Raw genomic sequence first — 18,890 nt, 5'->3', positions numbered from 1 at the left:
TGCTGCCAGGCACTAGAATAAGGCAACGGAGTGGAGCAGTTTTAGGGTGCCCCCGCCTAAGGGTGCCAGATTGCTACAAATGTGGGTAGGTGAAGACCCAAACAGCAAAATGTAATTTTGCCTGAAACTCCGAAACCCCTGCACTGCAGCTGGCTGCCTGGTATTTCAAATTCCTAAATAGGCCGGTCTCTGTCTCTGCCCAGAGGGAATGGGAGGTACTCTAAGGGCGATAGTAAACTGTCTATTTGTTGTTACAGTTCAAAATGCTCACCAGTCCGATGTTTCAAAGGACTCCCATTTATGACAGATGCCCTGAGTGCAGGTGGGCCAGACTTGGGGGTTTTATGCGTCCAGTAACTACTAACACCACCGCACCGAGTGCGGTATTTAACGAGGGTGGAAAATATCTTTTATTCCAGTTAATGTCCTGAAAAGCAAGCACAACATGTGGATGCCGCCTTTATCACACCAAATTGTGCTTGTTTTGGCTCCCTGGCGAAATTTATCAGAGGGAAATTGTGAGAGCTGCGGTAATTATCGCCATACTGATAATCCTGATACCGCTGCAAGCTTCTGTTTCTGCAGGTGGAAACATCGTTTACAACGCACGCGTTACAACGTGTGTCATTACAACAAATGTTTTACAAAGAGAAATCCATTACAACGCATGTCATTACATCGTATAATTCATCCCAACGCAATCTGTCCATGACTTTTGTGGAGGTGAATGTTTGCGAGGCTCAGCGGAAGTCTCAGAGGAGCGTGCCTGTAGGAATGTACTTCACTTGCTCAAATGGCCACTGTCCCTCTAAGGGCAGTGCGCAGTCTGTCCAGATCCGTAGCTCTCACTAGGACAGTCTCTGTACCTCCAGAGGTCTGGACTATGCCTTTCAACCTCCATAGCTCTCACTAGGACAGTCTCTGTGCCTCCATAGGCCTGGTCTATGCCTGTCCGCATCCATAGCTCTCACTAGGACAGTCTCTGTGCCTCCATAGGTCTGGTCTATGCCTGTCAGCATCCATAGCTCTCACTAGGACAGTCTCTGTGCCTCCATAGGTCTGGTCTATGCCTGTCAGCATCCATAGCTCTCACTAGGACAGTCTCTGTACCTCCAGAGGTCTGGACTATGCCTTTCAACCTCCATAGCTCTCACTAGGACAGTCTCTGTGCCTCCATAGGTCTGGTCTATGCCTGTCCGCATCCATAGCTCTCACTAGGACAGTCTCTGTGCCTCCATAGGTCTGGTCTATGCCTGTCAGCATCCATAGCTCTCACTAGGAAGTCTCTGTGCCTCCATAGGTCTGGTCTATGCCTGTCAGCATCCATAGCTCTCACTAGGACAGTCTCTGTACCTCCAGAGGTCTGGTCTATGCCTGTCAGCATCCATAGCTCTCACTAGGACAGTCTCTGTACCTTCAGAGGTCTGGTCTGTGCCTGTCAGCATCCATAGCTCTCACTAGGACAGTCTCTGTGCCTCCAGAGGTCTGGTCTGTGCCTGTCAGCATCCATAGCTCTCACTAGGACAGTCTCTGTGCCTCCATAGGTCTGGTCTATGCCTGTCAGCATCCATAGCTCTCACTAGGACAGTCTCTGTGCCTCCAGAGGTCTGGTCTATGCCTGTCAGCATCCATAGCTCTCACTAGGACAGTCTCTGTGCCTCCAGAGGTCTGGACTATGCCTGTCAGCATCCATAGCTCTCACTAGGACAGTCTCTGTGCCTCCATAGGTCTGGTCTATGCCTGTCAGCATCCATAGCTCTCACTAGGACAGTCTCTGTGCCTCCAGAGGTCTGGTCTATGCCTGTCAGCATCCATAGCTCTCACTAGGACAGTCTCTGTGCCTCCAGAGGTCTGGACTATGCCTGTCAACCTCCATTGCTCTCACTAGGACAGTCTCTGTGCCTCCATAGGTCTGGTCTATGCCTGTCAGCATCCATAGCTCTCACTAGGACAGTCTCTGTGCCTCCAGAGGTCTGGTCTATGCCTGTCAGCATCCATAGCTCTCACTAGGACAGTCTCTGTGCCTCCAGAGGTCTGGTCTATGCCTGTCAGCATCCATAGCTCTCACTAGGACAGTCTCTGTGCCTCCATAGGTCTGGTCTATGCCTGTCAGCATCCATAGCTCTCACTAGGATAGTCTCTGTGCCTCCATAGGTCTGCTCTATGCCTGTCCGCATCCATAGCTCTCACTAGGACAGTCTCTGTGCCTCCAGAGGTCTGGTCTATGCCTGTCAGCATCCATAGCTCTCACTAGGACAGTCTCTGTGCCTCCATAGGTCTGGTCTATGCCTGTCAGCATCCATAGCTCTCACTAGGACAGTCTCTGTGCCTCCAGAGGTCTGTACTATGCCTGTCAACATCCATAGCTCTCACTAGGACAGTCTCTGTGCCTCCATAGGTCTGGTCTATGCCTGTCAGCATCCATAGCTCTCACTGGGACAGTCTCTGTGCCTCCATAGGTCTGGACATGCCTGTCAGCATCCATAGCTCTCACTAGGACAATCTCTGTGCCTCCAGAGGTCTGGACTATGCCTGTCAACCTCCATAGCTCTCACTAGGACAGTCTCTGTGCCTCCATAGGTCTGGTCTATGCCTGTCAGCATCCATAGCTCTCACTAGGACAGTCTCTGTGCCTCCATAGGTCTGGTCTATGCCTGTCAGCATCCATAGCTCTCACTAGGACAGTCTCTGTGCCTCCATAGGTCTGGTCTATGCCTGTCAGCATCCATAGCTCTCACTAGGACAGTCTCTGTGCCTCCAGAGGTCTGGTCTATGCCTGTCAGCATCCATAGCTCTCACTAGGACAGTCTCTGTGCCTCCAGAGGTCTGGTCTATGCCTGTCAGCATCCATAGCTCTCACTAGGACAGTCTCTGTGCCTCCATAGGTCTGGTCTATGCCTGTCAGCATCCATAGCTCTCACTAGGACAGTCTCTGTGCCTCCAGAGGTCTGTACTATGCCTGTCAGCATCCATAGCTCTCACTAGGACAGTCTCTGTGCCTCCATAGGTCTGGTCTATGCCTGTCAGCATCCATAGCTCTCACTAGGACAGTCTCTGTGCCTCCATAGGTCTGGTCTATGCCTGTCAGCATCCATAGCTCTCACTAGGACAGTCTCTGTACCTCCAGAGGTCTGGTCTATGCCTGTCAGCATCCATAGCTCTCACTAGGACAGTCTCTGTGCCTCCATAGGTCTGGTCTATGCCTGTCAGCATCCATAGCTCTCACTAGGACAGTCTCTGTGCCTCCAGAGGTCTGGTCTATGCCTGTCAGCATCCATAGCTCTCACTAGGACAGTCTCTGTGCCTCCATAGGTCTGGTCTATGCCTGTCAGCATCCATAGCTCTCACTAGGACAGTCTCTGTGCCTCCAGAGGTCTGTACTATGCCTGTCAGCATCCATAGCTCTCACTAGGACAGTCTCTATGCCTCCAGAGGTCTGGTCTATGCCTGTCAGCATCCATAGCTCTCACTGGGACAGTCTCTGTGCCTCCATAGGTCTGGGCTATGCCGGTCAGCATCCATAGCACTCACTAGGACAGTCTCTGTGCCTCCATAGGTCTGGTCTATGCCTGTCAGCATCCATAGCTCTCACTAGGACAGTCTCTGTGCCTCCATAGGTCTGGTCTATGCCTGTCAGCATCCATAGCTCTCACTAGGACAGTCTCTGTACCTCCAGAGGTCTGGTCTATGCCTGTCAGCATCCATAGCTCTCACTAGGACAGTCTCTGTACCTCCAGAGGTCTAGTCTATGCCTGTCAACCTCCCTATCTCTCACTATAATTGGAGTATGCCTCTGTGGTTCAATCTGGCTTGCTGTCCAGACAGGTACCTCTCAGTAGGATGGCCAATACCTCTCTTAGGGGTCAACTTGTACTGTCCAGATAAATCCATCTCTCGAGTGGCCAGGGGTGGGCCTGTCTACGCAGCGTTTCCATGTCACATTTGAAACTACGCCCTCTGAAGAACACTCTGTGCTGGAGCTGAGTAGATAGCATTATCAGGGTGGTCCCCCCTCCACAGCTGGTCTGTGATGGACCTAGATAAATATCACTCTTCAGGGAGGCCTGAACCAATCACACAGGACGACTGGGCTGAGGTCAGCCTCTACCACAGAAGTCAGCCTGCAACCCATAGACATGGAAGAAGGACTAGACCAGCAGGCTGGACTGGGCCTGAGCTTGTAGACAGCCTAAGAAGAACGTATTTAGTGGCGGGATCCTTAGTATGAGGCATTCAGCCAAGATATTCGTTGTAGGCCTGGGGACATGCACAGAGTTCATAGACCTGGAAGAAGGACTCTGATTATAGGCTCCATAGTAACATGCCTTCAGCCAGTGAAAGAGCAGGGCTTGGAAAGGCAGCTCCCTGGGGACCCACCCGGGGACCGCAGAAACGGACTTTAAATCATTGTCCACTCCCGGCGGGGGCACAGAAACGTCTGCAGATCATTATAAAGAACGTCAGGAGGACTCAAATTACAGATCTATAATAAAGTGAGCCTGACACAGCTGAACCAATATGGCGCCCGCCCTGGCAGGTCATCATTTTCTTCTGAAGCTGGCAGTTCACACTAGGCGCTGCAGGCACCGTCTTTCATTTCACTGCACTGTCTGCCACCTTAACATGTCCAGCTCAGGTCACTTGCTCAATACACATTTTCCACCTGTTGTGTTTTTTCATTGTATTGTGTGCCTACTGACGACACTGTCTAGATGGCGTTGAACGCTGGCCACTCTGCACCCACGGCTAGGGGGGTTCTACGACATTAGTCAGTTAAGGGCATTTGCAGGAAAAGGGGCTGTAATAATAATAATTAATTACGTTGGGATGGCACATTAAACCCAGAGCTCTGGCCATCACAGGAAGTAGAAAGGAGGTGGTCACAAGGCTATGTCACCTCAGCACAGCTGCAGACAGAGAAGAGGGACTAAGGCCACCAACACAAAGTAGGAAGTGGGTGACAGGGCACAGGGTGGCAAAGAGCACGGGAGGGACAACACTGGGTGAGAGGGCACCGAGTGGGCCAAGGCCAGGGGACACCATAAGCTGCTTGAGAATGACACTACTGCCGACCAATGAAGGAAGAGGGTTGGCTACAAGCCCTTCTGAGTAAGAATATTATATTTACATATTTAGAAAAAGGCATTGGCTAATGCCAGACAGAATGAACAGAAGGAGTAAACGATTGTGTAAATAAAGCATCATTTTATCATCTTTTTGATACAGGAAAAGGGTTCACTTGTGGAATCATGCCCACTACGAAGGGAAGCATTCAAATACATTTGTACACCATTAGTCATACAGTTAATAATTTACTGCATGCCAGTACCATCCAGTGCCCGGATTCCTGCTTGCCCACACTCTGCCACAGAATGCCTTTCTTTGAGAAGCTGGCACCGCATGTTCCTCGTCGAACACGCAATGCCCCCAGGAGTCGATTAAAGGGTAAATGCAGAGCATCAGTTTTCTTATGTACCAACCTCAGCACTCCTGTTGTGTTGAAAAAGGTTATTACTCTATATTTAATCAGGTCAAACCTTTGTACTGGAGCCCTGGGCATTTAATGAAGGGTTTCAGACCAGCTATGGAAGCAGGTTACAACTTTCAAAAACAAGTAAAGGAGGTGTCTGACTACGTACCACTGCCGGGGGATGGTACAACATGGGTACTTTAGCGAAGAAGTGCCTAACTTGTGTGTATGTGTGTCTGTGACTGTGAGTGATTGTGTCTGTTTTAATGCATGCCTTCTTCTGCACGTATATGTACTCAGAGAGCAACCAATGGGTCATGGTGTTCCCAGAAGGGTTTTCAGGCTGGGTAATTGGGAATTCCACTGAAGTTTCTCCTTTTAAGTTAAGTGAAGTTCACTGCTGCATGTGGAACATATATCGCCCTTTAGTGTAGACGGGTCTCTATGGAATTCCAACTTATTGGGTGCTGGAATAGAAGTGAGTTTGAAGTCCTGACATGTCTTCCTTGATCTGCAAGGAGCAGACCCCAATCATGTCTGCATAGACCCCCCTGGCACAGTGCATGGTTCCCAACATGGAACATGCTGAAGAAGGAGGACAGCGGGGAACCACTCAGCTGGTATTTTACATTTAACAGCCCCCTATCCATAACTGATGTGGGACAAGGGGTTTCCCAGGCTCCCACAGTACAACCAGGGGATGCTCTCATGGCCTGCACCTCCACATCGGCCCTGCTCCATGTTGAAGGCCTGGTAGAGCCAGGCACTCCTGGAAAAGTCTGGCTGAGCCAAGCACTGCTGCAGCCTGGCATTGTGCCAGAGAACTCTGTAGCAGTCTGTTGAGGAGGCTTGAGGGACCACCCAGGTGTGGTGCCCCAAGAGCCTCCAACCTCGTGGGTGTACTCGGGTCCCCCTCACACTGCAGGGAGAACTCCACACACATTCTGACTGTGTAGGGTGAGAATGTAACTCTGACCGAGTTCACACCGCACCATCCAGAAGGTGCAATTGTATATGGTGCAGTAAACTATGATGGGCAAAGGGGATCCCCCTGTACATAGGGCACCGTACCAGTACCTGCTATTTGTACTGCCGCTCCAGGCGGATGAGGCTACGTCCTGCTAAGACCCGGCCCCTGTGGCAGATACTGAGAAGTGACAAGATCTGTGAGTCTGGAAGTTAAAATGCAAGTTGATCTGGGACTGCTGGAGGCGGAGAGTCTCCAATGATAGAGGACTCTCCTTGTTGAGATAGTGTCCATGTGGACGCCGGTGGTGGACGCGGCATCAGGCACTCGCAGTGAAGCCGCACTACGATGTCTGCTCAAGTAAGGCGTGTTTTACCGCTAGTCCAACATCCGCAATACCCGCAGAGTAGTCATAGGGGCTGCAGGCAGGCCATGGGGGCAACAGTGGCGGTCCCATGAATGATGCCATTGTGCGGCAGGGTCCTGAGAAACAAAGATCATTGTTTCCGCGAGGGGAACCTGCACCTTCACTGACAGCCGACATGTGGGACCTGGTGCTAGGGGACCTGCCTCGACGACTCAGGAGGCGAGCTAAACATAGCACATAGGGGACGAACCAGAAAGTCTGGATCGGCGTGCAGCCGGCAGATGTGCCCTCAGGCCTAGAGAAAACTGTCCCTGGCCTAGAAAAGTTAGTGACATCACCATGCTTGTGGCAGAAGCTAGAATCTGTCAGGTGAAAGCACACACTGGCTATCCAGCGCAAGGAGTATTTAGTAGTTTTGCCATTCTTTCTTTCCTTGAACCCTGTATTAGTTATCACCTAATCGTGAAATCCACCCTGTCCGAGGATCACATACCTACAAACTCATCCTATCCATTTTCCAAGGCATGTGCCCTCTTCCTCACCCACCACCCTTGTGCCATTTCCACCTGCTCCCGGGCACCCTCCCACAGTCACACCCTTCATGATAATTGTCCCCCCCCACATCTGTAGTCAAATTGAATTTCATTTCTATATAAAAAAAACCCAACAAATGCTGCATGAAATATATGAACCTTTCACCTTCAAGCTCACCCCAGCTGCTCACGAAACCCCGAGACCCCTGGAGCTTAGATGTTTTGATCACGTGTCAAAGTATGGTATGCTACCAGAATATAAAGTTTGAAATATCATGCTGCAAAAATAGTGGAGCAAAAATACGAACACCAAAAATATTGTGAAGGTGAGCACATAAAGGTAAGTATAGATTTTCTCTACTTAACTCCAAATCTGTGTACATTGACAATGAATATATCATCAAGTTACATACACATGGAGGTAAATGTATACTTACTTTCACCATGTTTTTGTTTTCAATAATCTTTCTATAATGTTTTTATAACACAGACTTTTTGCTGCTGATATTGTCACATGCAACCCAAATGATTGAACAACTACAACTTCTATTGCGTCCCTGTGTTGATCAAAGGTCTCCCCCGTGGTTAAGTTATGAAAAAATAACTGCCTGCGCTCTCGTCCGGAGGCAGCTTGCACCAGCCCGTTGTCCTATTACCACCGCCTAGAACAGAACCATCTACTAACCATGAAATCCTACAACTTGTGAGAGGGTGTGGTGTAATGGGCAGAGCTGCTGACTATGGCACTGGGTAACCAGGTTTGAGTCTCGGCTAGCCTCAACATCCTATGATTCTGGGCAAATCACATAATCTCTCCATGCCTACCAAAAATGAATGTGTCCTTCACTGGTGCTCACGAAAAGCGATTCAATACCTTTGGTCGAATTCGTGCTACACGCGCCGGTGTTGAAGATTAAGTGCTAGTGCCGAGCACCAGAAACCAATGGCTCAAATTAAGCACTGGTTTCCCCTCATTCTACCTTTAAACAAAAACCCACCACTCGGTCAGTCCTCCTCGATTGCTTTTTTATTCTGAGAGGATTGTCTCATGTTTGACAGTGGTATTTTCAATTGCACTTTAAAAGCTTTACCAGCAAGTGCGAGGCATTATGCTCCTCGCTGCTTGGGCTTCTTTTGTGTGTCTCTTGAACGGATTTGGCCTCAAGGCCCACCCTCTCAGATGTCCACTTACCATAGACGGATCCGTAAGCCTGAACGACAAACTTTAGAAAGGATGGTGTTGGTGGTGTGCTTGTATCTGCTCCAGCATCACAATGAGCCTTCTCTCGGGCCTTTTAGTAGGAAACCCGGAGGTAAATTAGCCAAATGATCTAATAGTGCAAGTGGGCTTCCGCCGAGGGCCATACAAGCCGCTGTATGCCCTCCCCCTTGTTCCAAACCATTACTAGCTTAGGTCCGGCGGGTAAAGTGAGTTTGTATTGATGGGGGCTCATTGAGCTACCTCGCGCCCAAGCTCTGGAACTCTCTCCCTCTACAGCTAAGGCAATCTAAGAGAGAACTACTGTTTAGAAAATGTGTTAACCTCTTCCATGCTCATGACGGCTCCCGGCCGTCATGAGTCACGGTGGGCGTGTGCTGATGACAGCTGGGAGCCGTCATGACCACGCCCGCGATCGGAATGTTCAGCACTGCGGCGGAATTCGCGCCGCAACGATGAGGTTAAAACCTGTCTTTTTTGTCATTAGGCATCTGTTGTTGTCCATCTCGGATCTCGATTAAGAGCGTGACCTTTAGCGCTGGGACACTCCTTTTGGCGTAGCTATGCGCTTTATAAGCTTCTTTATTATTATTATTATTATTTGTGGCTCGGTTCATAACTTGGGGAAAGGGCGTATGATGACCAGTATAGCCCTTGGCAGCAGGCTGTAATGCTATAAAATTAGAGCATTGGAATGCAGGGAGCTCTATTGAAGGCAATGGCGGGAATGCAGGCCCTCTGCTCCAATATTCCTATTTTTGTACATTGTGTCTCCCTCTTTAATTTAGGGCAGTCTACGCTTGATGTGTGGAGTGTTCTAATTGCATTATAACCCTTCTGCTGAGGGCCACACCGTATGGCCCCTCCCCTCGTTGAAACGCAGAAAGAGGGCAAGGAACAATAGCTAACGCGTTAGACAGTAGATAGTAGACCACGACTCTGAAGCAGTCGTGGTTTTTATTCCCATGGATATGACTTTGACAAACCCTCATTATGATTTTACCAGCCATTATGCCTCCATTTCAGTCACAAGAGGTTTGCTCTAATTAACATGAAAGATTGAATGTCCTTCACACCTTGCCTAATTTAGTGATGTCGTTTTCTCTATTAAATATTTCTCATTTCACATTCTGTCACTGTGTGTGTTCCTAGTTTCATACCGCAGTCCATGATTTAACGTATCCTGAACTGAAAAGCACAGATTGTTCTAATTTTTTGGTTGCAAACTTTAGGAATAACCCTTTCTCTTCTTTTTTTTAACATTTGCACCATTTAGTGACCACTTAATGCTTACACTGATTCTTACCATAACGCATCCATCTGTCTGTTATAGCTTCATACAGCCAGATAAGAAGGGAGAGGGCCTTTAAGTACTGGTATCGCCCGAGGCCGAAGGGCTATAAGGCAATTACAATATTTCACCCACTAAGGGAAGAATGTTCTCATTTAAAAATGAATAAACATGATGACAAATATGGAATGTTGGAGCAAAGGCTTATACCAGCTATTATTAGCCATGAGCCAGTTGATTGTCTTTAATGGAGCTTCCAACATTCAAATGTTCTAGTATAGCATTATAGCCCACTGCAAAGAGCTTTACTGGTTGTTAAAGGCCCTACACCCGAGTTATAGGCCCGAGCCACAGCCTGGGGAGAAGGGCTATAAGGCTATTAGAACATTCCACCCACTATAGGTATAATGTTCTAAATACAAAAGGAAGAACTATGACGACAAACATTGGAATGTTGGAGCTTCAGCCTTATACCAGCTGTTATAAGCCCAGAGCTACTCCATTGTTTTCAATGGAGTTTCCAACATTCTAATGTTCAAATAAATATTATAGACTCAGACTAATAACTGCGGACAATGGATTAAAGTCAAATTAGAATACTGGAATGCTAGGCGCTCTACTGAAGATGATGGAATGAGAGAGACAATAATGACTGGTGTGTGCGGTCTGGTCCTACTATTCAGTTTAGAATATTCACCCCTCGGTGAATGTCTGGCATTGCCTTGCATTAGAACCATCCCTAAGAATAACCAGGAAGAACCTCATTGTCAGGTCATGTTAGGCCGCCGGTGTGAACGTTTGTACATCTCTACAGAACACTTTGAGTCGTCTAAGTCTGTTTTTAGTGCTATGGTGTTAACGTCTGTACCTTCAATTAACAGCTCGGGAATTCAGGTAGAAAAAGGCTATACCAGGTAAGAATAGCTCATCTCGCTCTGTTCTACAATATAACAGTGCCACGTGGCAATGCCCCAAGACGCTCTCCAACTGGTTGGTTAACCAATCATCAATCAATCAATCAGGGATTTGTAGAGCGCACTACTCACCACGAGGGTCCCAAGGCGTTGGTGCGCTGGGGATATTCTAACTTGAGGCTATATGTGGATGTATGACATTACAACGCATGCTTTTACATCGCATGCTTTTACAACGCGGTTTTTACATCGCATACCATTTCAACGCATAGTGCTTTGGGGCGCTGGATAGTGAATAGTTTAATTTACTATTCCAACTCCAGTCCCCGTGGATAGTAGGGAAGGTGTTGGATAGTAAATTAAACCTATTCCCTATCCTAGAGCGCCCCCCAGCGCAATGCGTTGTAATGGTTTGCGTTGTAAAAGTTGCGTCGTAAAGGCACTGCGTGGTAAAAGTTGCGTTGTAAAGGATGTTTCCCGCTATATGTATCTGCTGCACTTTGTGTATCCACTCTCCTTATGGAGAAAGTGCAGTCCTGGGCAGATGCCCCACCACATAACGTAAAGTAACATGTTATGTTAACAGAGTTTATAACAAGCACAGCTACTTAAAGGAGTGTCCCGGCGCGAGACCAAGAGCAAAGCAGAGAGAAGGAAAGGCAAAAACAGAGGTGAACATGTCAGTTGAAAAGGAAAGTTTTTAGTTTATTTCTAAATTGGATGGGATCCTGCAGGCTGCGTAGGTTAAAGGGGAGAGAGTTCCAGGCCTCGGCGGCAAGGTAGGCCAGAGAACTTCCGCCTTTCCTTTTCAGGCGGTATCTGGGTGTAATTGCCCTTAGCATATTAGAGGAACGCATTTGCCCACTGGGTACATAGAACTGAAAGCGCTTCCTAAGATAGACAGGGCCATATTCCTAAAGAGCAGCATGTGCTGTCACTAGCGCCTTGAACTTGACCCTTACTCTCACAGGGAGCCACTGAAGATTACATACATAGATGCTGCCTGACACTAGTTTGTTTGGGGAGGATGAGGAGCATTCTGGCAGCTGCATTCTGGACCACCTGTAATCTGTCCAGGAGGTAGCCAGGAAGACCTACATAAAGTGCATTGGCACGGTCAATACGGGAGGTGATAAGTGCACGAGTAACCGTTTCTTTTGCTGCTAAGGGGAGAAGAGGCAGAAACTTTTAAGTAGCTTTAGTATACCTAAACCGGTTGACGTTTGCCAAATAACATGAAGACAGCAAAAACGATGTTTAGATTTATGAAATGCACTGCTCGCCGACGGGTGACTAATCACTATTCTTTTCATGTTGGCATGGGGTTGGCAATGCTACTGTTGATTTCTCTCACCCTGACATCTTACCTAAATGCTCAAAGGGCATCCTGTTGGTGGGTCCAAGGGGCAGTAATCTCCTTTCACTTGGTGTGAGCTGTTGAGTGATCTTCCACAGGGCATTCAAACAATCCTGACTCCTTTGCCATTAAAGAAAGCGTTCAAGACACCTCTTTTAAATTGAACCTTATATCCACCACCACCACCACCCCTTCATGGTCAGCTCCAGCACTCCTAGAATCCACAGAGCACAGGAATGTTGCACTTAAAAAGGAATTGCATTGACTGATGGTGGGTATAGGTGACTTCTGCGTCAATACAAGGATTGCCACATGCACCAGTGTCATTTAAGCCTGTCACCTTGGATATGCTACCCTGCTGTTACTCATAATACGGCCCGGGGGCCGCATGCAGGCCTCCTTACCTTTACACGCGGCCCCTGGCCAACAGCAGCACTGGGCTGCTGCCTACTCGCCTCAGCACTAACAATACAAATATATTAAATAAACATGCAAGCATTTATTTAAAGGTAATTGATGGCCTCCCCCTTACTCAGGCTCAGTCCGAGGCAACGACGGAGAGTGCGTGGCCTCCTTCATCCCGAGACAGGTCCAGGTGAGGTGAGGTTTTATCCCCAGTCATTATGGGTGAGCAATACACTATTTGACATGGAGGAATAACAGAAAATATATCCTTTATGCTTGATTTAGTCATGTTTTACACATGGTTTTTTGTTGTTTAGTAGCACACACTTGCAGTGTCAAAAACTTATCAGAACAGAGGCCCTGAGGAATGCCTTGGGAGGTTTCCCCTTTCTGGCAGAAACATGTCGGCCCATATGCAGCTATTTGCTAACACTGCTTTTTTGCGCTGTTCTTGCTTTTAAACTAGAAAGATACTTACAGCTATTAAAGTTGTTTTGCTGTTGGTTTTCTATTCTATTTTTAAATCACATTCATCCAATCACGTCACCTTTTTGCACTGCACATTCCCAATTAGTAGTCAAACACATGGTCTACAAGCAACCGTGGGCTAGAACCCAGTCCCAAAAGGTGGGAGTTAAAACAGTCTCGATGTTGTAGAGGCGATCTATCCCAACGTTTGGATGACCAGATGATATAACGTGATCACTACCAAGACTTTGATGGGAATCCATCCCTGGACATTGGGTCTCACCTACTTTTGCAGGTGGTGTAATGTGTTCTAGTTATTAATTCTAGTATTAAGACTCAAAGGCTTTTGCCTTGCACACACAATGGCTTCTAGTCTTATTATTATTTTAGAGTACCTTTGGACTCTTTAGACCCCCAGGTTTATTTAGTTGTACAGTTTGATTTTCAGGGGATGTTAACCTGGGCTAGGTCTTTAAAATTCCCTTTGACCCTTCACTCCTCGTTATGTTGTTAAATTGATGTTTAAAAAAGGATATAACTAGGGAGTCCTGCACCGCTTAACTTTAGGAATGCCTTCATTTTTAAAGGCATCTTGCCACATATAAATGCAAGCAAGTATAAAAACATGACTTGCAGCCAGATTCATCAAGGGAAATTGCGCTCGCAAAGGGCCAGATTCTGAGAATCTGGCCCTTTGTGAGCGCAATTTTTGCATTTGGGATTCATCATCCCAAATGCAAAATTCGCTCTTACAGAATTCGCATTTTAGCAAGGAATAGCATTTAAGGAATCTCTATTTGAGATTCCTTAAATGCAATTCATGAAACTTTTAAAATTTGCGAATTCGCAATTTCCGGCCGCTATTTACCGCGAAGTCTGACTTCGTGGTAAATAGCGAACACTTAGAAAAATGCACTTTAGTGCATTTTTCTAAGTGGTATGTTACACACACACATGTCCTTTGGACATGTGTGTGCGCAACATCAGGCTACATTTCCATTTCAGGGGTGCTACAGGGTGTCCTTTGGACACCCCTGGCACCCTTGAAATCGCATTCTTATTTGCGATTAGCAAATTTCTAATCGCAAATAAGGTTTGACTCCCCATTCATTCCTATGGGCCATAGTAATGAATGGGTAGTTAATCCTTATTTGTGATTAGCAATTTGCTAATCGCAAATAAGGAGGCTGTAGGAATCGCAATTTATTTTGCAATTTCTACATGAATCCTGATTTGAGAGTCCTTAATAGCGATTCCTTAATAATCGCTATTAAGGACTCGCAAATCGGGACCATGATGAATCTGGGGGTAAGTCTCTTCAAAATTCGAAAATGTATTTAATAACATGGAGAACCAACTTTTCAACTTAGTACATCAGATTATATCAGGGCATTGCGAAGTATTAATTTAAAAGTGATAGTTTATACACATGAATTTTGAAACATTAATTGTCCCCCCCAACCATGACAGCAATTTCAATAGTGAACTAAAGAGGCAAGTCAGTTGTTATGCACACTCTTTGAGTGGCCTGGGTTCCTATTATGCATGAACCTCATTATAGCTCATTAAATCAACCACAGCAGAAGGTTTTGAACAGCACACATCCTGAAGTCATGTATTTTAAGATTATATGTGATAAGAAAAAGGAAGGAAAATGAAATAAACAATTGCCTAGGATCACACAATTTGGTAAAGTGGGAAAGCCAGGATTAATCCCATGTTTTCTGGTTTCACATTATTCTCTTCAGCTGTTAGATGTATATGCTTCACTTACCCTACACCTACTTTACGGCCAATCCCCGTCATTCCCCCTCGCCTGACCGCCACCCCGCTGGCATCAACGCGGCCCTCGGTCATATCTCAGATGGAACTTTAGGCCCCTGGGAAAATATTTGCAAGTACCCGTGCCCTAGACACTTTAATCCATTTTACGTTAAGGGCAGAGTTATACTGGTCTTAAATGGCCTCTGTGGCTACATTTCAAAAGGGGTGGGGCTTTGTAGCAGCCAATGACTAATTACGACTGGGTCTCACGTATGTAATGATTGGAGCGGGCAGTGCTGACTTGGCACTTATCATCTTGGCCCTAACCCCGCTGGTCAGCGAATACTGAAACTGCAGGAAGCACTTAGGATGGACAATTGTTTATGAATGAGTCCCAGAAGTGCTCTCATCTGCGGTCTACTTAAGAGCGCAGCTTCTCACACTCACCCTAATCAATACTGGCTTGTTTTTCCATAACAAAATCAAGACATGGCTAATTGTGGCCATCTGACAGGGTGTCGGCATTTGCAGCAGTCCTGCCATGAAGCTGGTACACAGTAAATATCGATCACTGACATTTGCCTTTTATTGGCAGTATTGGCTGGGATTAACAAAGGTTCTTCTTCTTGGCTGGGATTAACAAAGGCCCTTCTTTTTAGTTGGATCCGTTAGCTGTTTCATCCATTCACAGCCTTTATGGAGCGCTCACTACATGAACGCCTCTTGGCGCTGTGATAAGTAACGCAAATCAGAACTGTGAAAGTGAGTGGGAACTGAACACAGGCTTTAGGTCAATAATAATTAAATAAGGTATTGACATCAGGAGGTGCCGACAATTAACTGTAATAAAAATAATGAGCTTGCATTTGCTGAAACCCGGAAATGCTCCATTGGCAGGTTTACGGGGATACCACACGTCTCCATCAAAAGGAATCTGGCATCTCAGCTCCCCAGCACTGGCCTATCCGGCTACCGTTCAAAAGGGCCCTTTCTTTCTTTATGGGCTCGGTTTATGTAGTGCAAACAGGCCGCATTGTGCGGCTGGTCCTCGTAAAGTCCATGCAGCAGAGGTGGGCTGCCTGGGAGGGAGTCTGGAGGACAGCCAGGGTTCAGAATAGAATTGAGCATAGTCCAGTGGCATCTGTAGGCCCCACTCACCGAGGTACTGCGCACCCAGCCAAGTGACAGTTGTGTAAATACCTCCATTAACACGTGCAAATTCATGACAGTGATTCCAAAGACGTGTTTTGTATGCACGCTTTACATTTCACTATTATTGCGGCATACGAGCGCATGTGTAGTTGTGCTTGCACCTACTAATGTAAGTGAACACACGTAAACTTGTGAGTATGTGCGGATGCACAAAGGTTTGGCAGGCACACTCCTTGATATGGTCGAAGATATGTGGGAAATGGGAAGAAAGAGCTAATTGAAGAGCGTGTAGACGAAGAGGTTCCGTCTAAGGGAAAAACAACTAAAACAAGAAGTGCAAAGTGTAGGATTAACGCAGCGAGATATGTATACTTCCTATATTTTACACACGTAAATTTTTACGCTTTTGAGTACAGAGAATCTGTGACAGTCGTAGAGTCCCAGAAGTACTTCTAGAATTCTCTGAGAGATTCAGACAATTCTGAAATGTACACAAGTTGTAGACATAAGCTTATCAGTGTACATTTCCAGCTTGCTAAGCAGAAGTTTTGTGAATTGGGCCAAAAGTGTCTGTTTACAAGTCTGAACAACCATTATGCAATGCAATAGGTCTCGCATTATGAAAGTTTGAGCTATTGGTGGTACATAATTATTTGCAATGCCAACAGGTAAAACTTTCAGTAATGCGTGACCTATTGCATTGCACATGCTTGTTTATTCTTAATCTTACCAACGGGATCCCATGACCATCTTCAGCAGGCCAATGGCCTGTAGAAAAGGACCTAAATGTTCCCCCTCCAGATTGCGGCATGGATGGATGCTGCCTTTGCGCGTGATTGGAAGGGGGTGTGAATATGGACTAGTGAGGAGTCAAGAGATGGCCAAAGCAGGCCAACCAAAAGAATCAATTGGTGATGTCTGCTGGGCGGGAACCAAGTACCAAAAGGCGGGACGGATGCAGAATATTAACATATCAGAGAAAAGGAATTTTAAAACGCAGCCCAACTAACCAACCAAAAGCAGTGATGGAATCCAAAGTCCCTGATAGCTCAGATACTGAATATAGTATGTCTTGCAGAGCAGCTCATTCGCTGCCCAGGCTCGACCTAAAAATGACTCTAGAACAAACCACAATCTCCAGGTGACACTGTATGTGACAGGCTGAGTTGGGAAGGAGCCGTCAATGCTAAACAGTTGCTATATCACCCCTCAAAGCTCTTCCTCCGGTCTTGTTTCTGCGGATGCGGGGGACCTCTGCCAGGGCGAGGTCGGCGGAGCGGAGGTTTCTCTTGGGTGCATGGAAGGAGACTCACGTTGAGGTATTTGGGTCCGATGTTGTTAAGGGCATGTAGGCGTGGGTGAGGAGTTTGAAAGTGACTCTTTTCTCGACGGGGAGCCAGTGAAGGCCACGTGGGTGTTGGGTCATGTGCTTGTGCCATGGAGTTCCGAGTACGGGTCTGGCTGCGGCATTCTGGATGGTTTGGAGTTTGTGTAGGATGGTTTTGTTGATTCCAGCATAGAGGGCATTGCCTTAGTCAAGTCTTTTGGTTATCAGTGAATGGGTGACGGTCCTTCTGCAGTCGGAGGGGATTCATGTGAAGGTCTTACGGAGGATTCGAAGGCAGTTGAAACTGGTGGAGGCAACGGCTTTGACCTGGCGGTTCATGCAGAGGGAGGAGTCGAGGATGATGCCAAGGTTCCGGGCGTGGTCGGTGGGGGTGGGTGGGGTCCAGAGGGCGGTCGCCCACCAGGTGTTGTCCCAGGCTGTGGAGCAGGGTCTGAGGATGAGGACCTCGGTCTTCTCCGAGTTGAGCTTCAGACAGGTGTCCCTCATCCAGGCTGCCACATTCTTCATTCCTTCCTGGTAGCAGAGTCTGGTGTCTTCTGGATTCTTCATGAGGGAAAGGATGAGCTGAGTGTCGTCGGCGTAGGATACGATGCTGAGTTCATGTTGTCTGATAATGGCGGCAAAGGGGGCCATGTAGATGTTGAAGAGCGTAGGGCTGAGAGATGATCCCTGTGGGACTCCGCAGTTGATGTCGGTGGGTTCTGAGAGGAAGGGAGGGAGTCTGATCCTCTGCGCTCGACCGGCGAGGAAGGATTGGATCCAGTCAAAGGCAGCTCCTTGTATCCCTGTGTCGTGAAGTCTGGCTTTGAGAGTGCGGTGTGAAACAGTGTTGAAAGCCGCGGAGAGGTCTAGCAGGATGAGGGCCGCCGTTTGCCCCTGGTCCAGTAGTATGAGGATGTCATCAGTGGCGGCTAGGAGGGCGGTCTCGGTTCTGTGGCTTCTGCGTTATCCAGATTGGGAGGCGTCCAGGATGGAGTTATCTTCGACGATGGTGGTCAGCTGGGTGCTTACGAGTCTCTCAGTGACTTTGGCCGCGAAGGGGAGGAGAGAGATGGGCTGGTCGGTTTTCAGGTACATGGGGTCTGCCGTAGGTTTCTTTAGGAGGGGTTTTACGTCAGCCCTTTTCCAATCGTCTGGGCAAATGCCGGATGTGAGGGAGGTGTTGATGGTGCGACCTAGTTCGGATGCGATCACACAGTCAGTCACACGTTTGCCAGGGGCGCAGGTCTATTGTTAAATTGTTTAGTTAAGTAAGAGTGCAGATCACATGTGCGGATTACTTCAAAGGTTTTATCTATTGACTTGAGTTCACCTTGCATTTGTACTTTCCATAATTATTTTATTCTCCGTTAAACTTCAAAGCTCTGAAACACCCCAGCTCATTAGCATGCCACCTCCGTACCAGCTGACACACCTTCACACCGTGCACTGTGAAGGGACATCAGAAATTCAGATGAGATGTGCCCGAAGGAGAGGAGGGAGGATCTATCAAATTCAAATGATACATTTAAATGCAAAATATTGCTTTTGGTTTCAGCGACTTAAATCGAGGTGATGACAGGTGCCGTTATGACCAGGCTGGCAGGTAGAGGACTGCGGGCAGGGGGTGAAGTGGGGGTCCTCAGAGCGCAGTCA

General features: G+C 47.4%; 1 protein-coding gene across 2 annotated transcripts in view; it reads left to right on the top strand.

Moving 5' to 3' along the window:
- Positions 1-18,890, top strand: part of SPNS2 (SPNS lysolipid transporter 2, sphingosine-1-phosphate) — a 296,234-nt gene that overhangs the window by 98,020 nt on the left and 179,324 nt on the right. The window lies entirely within an intron of this gene.

Source organism: Lissotriton helveticus, chromosome 3_1 (assembly GCF_964261635.1).
Source record: "Lissotriton helveticus chromosome 3_1, aLisHel1.1, whole genome shotgun sequence".
Lineage (NCBI taxonomy): Eukaryota > Metazoa > Chordata > Amphibia > Caudata > Salamandridae > Lissotriton > Lissotriton helveticus.
Note: the sequence above shows the minus strand (reverse complement) of the source record. Positions and strands in the feature narration are given on the sequence as shown.